The sequence below is a fragment of the Phocoena sinus genome, chromosome 1 (genome assembly GCF_008692025.1).
Source record: "Phocoena sinus isolate mPhoSin1 chromosome 1, mPhoSin1.pri, whole genome shotgun sequence".
NCBI classification, from domain to species: Eukaryota; Metazoa; Chordata; class Mammalia; order Artiodactyla; family Phocoenidae; genus Phocoena; species Phocoena sinus.
The window spans coordinates 30,379,512-30,381,413 of NC_045763.1; the positions used below are offsets into that span (position 1 = coordinate 30,379,512).

General features: G+C 44.1%; 1 pseudogene; it reads left to right on the forward strand.

Annotated features, from left to right (window-relative positions):
- The first annotated feature begins 978 nt into the window (after positions 1-978).
- LOC116757892 lies at positions 979-1,390 on the forward strand (annotated as a pseudogene).
- Positions 1,391-1,902: the final 512 nt, after the last annotated feature.

Consider the following 1,902-nt stretch of genomic DNA (forward strand, 5'->3'; position numbering starts at 1 on the left):
ATTGTCTAACCCCAGAAGGGCAGGGATCGTTGTCTATTTTGTTCTGATGTTTTCCGAGGACATAGCTCAATGCCTGGCACATAGTAGGCACTCAGTAAATATTTGTCTAATTTAATAGAGGAACTGTAGTCTTAGCCAAGGAGTGTTGTTCCCTCTGGCAGATCTAGTGGCGCCCATGGAAGGATCTGAGACAACAGAGACATCAGCGTAGCAACAGGCAAGCGATGTCCTTCAGACTGTGCAGGACAAGTCTTCAACAGCGACACCATGTGGCAGGAACAAGCAACAGAAGCAAGGGCCCTTCTTGTTTCTTCTAGGAATGGTCCTGGAAGCAGAAATGACCTCATTTTGACTGCATCAGCCACAGAGATTCCTGGGCAATTGAAACTCAGGGAGAGAATCTCAATCAGACTTTCTTCTAATATCCAGTGACACTCAGCAATTATTTAAAAACTAAAAGTTTTCACTTCACATCTATTAGGATGGCTATTATTTAAATCAACGACAAAATAAGTGTTGGTAAGCAGGCGGAGAAATTGAAACCCTTGTGCATTGCTGGTGGAAAGGTAAAATGGTGCAGCTACTGTGGAAAACAGTGCAGTAGTTCCTCAAAAAATTAAGCATAGAATTATGATATGATCCAGCAATCCCTTCTCTAGGAATGTACCCCAAAAAATTGAAAGCAGGGATTTAAACAGATATCTGTGCACCCACGTGCACAGCATCATTATTCACAACGGCCAAAAGGTAGAAATAACCCAAGTGTCCACTGATGGATGAAAGAATAAGCAAAATATAGTATATACATACAATGAAATATTAATAAGCCTTAAAAAGGAATGAAGAGCGCAGAGCCGTTTGGTCGTTAGTTGGAGGAGCTTCTTCCATTAGCTCAGCAGCTACGGCTCTTTACTGGGCAGCAGGAACTGCGCGGCGGTCGGAGAAGCGGTGTAAGACTTCGGCATGGGGCGAAAGAAAATGGCCCGAACCAAGCAGACCGCTCGTCAAGTCCACGGGTGGCAAAGCGCCCCGCAAACAGCTGGCCACTAAAGCGGCCGAGAAAACGCCCCCTCTACCGGCGGGATGAAAAAAACCTCATCGCTACAGGGCCGGGACCATTGCTCTTGGAGAAATCCGTCGTTACCAGAAATCCACCAAGCTTCTGATCCGGAAGCTGCCTTTCCAGAGGTTGGTGGGGGAGATCGCCCAGGATTTCAAAACCGACTTGAGGTTCCAGAGTGCCGCCATCGGTGCGCTTCAGGAGGCTAGTGAAGCGTACCTGGTGAGTTTATTTGAAGATACTAATCTGTGTGCTATCCACACAAAGAGAGTCACCATCATGCCCAGAGACATGCAGTTGGCTCGCCGGCTACAGGGAGAGAGAGCTTAAGTGAAGGAAGTTTTTACGGTGTTTTGTAGTAAATTATGTAAAATACTTTGGTTTACTTTGTGACTTCTTCTGTAAGAAATTGTTTATAATATGCCGCATTTATACTTAAGTCATTCCATCCTTCACTCAGGATGAATGCGGAAAGTGACTGACTGTTCACAGACCTCAGTGATGTGAGCACGTTGCTCAGGAGTGCCAAGTTGCTAGTATGCAGAAGGGATGGGTGCTATTTCTTGCTTCTCATGATGTATGTTTCTGTATGTTAATGACTTGTTGGGTAGCTGTTAAGGTACTAAAATTGATAACTGTGTACAGAGTCCTTTTGCAATAAAACTGGTTATGACTTGATCCAAGTGTTTAACGATTGGGGCTGTCAAGTCTGACCATACATCACTGTGATAGAATGTGGGCTTTTTCAAGGGTGAAGATACAAGTCTTAATCACAGTGTAACTTACAGTTTCCTTAAAAAAAAAAAAAGAAAGAAAAAAAGTAAACCTGGCAGCTATAGAAT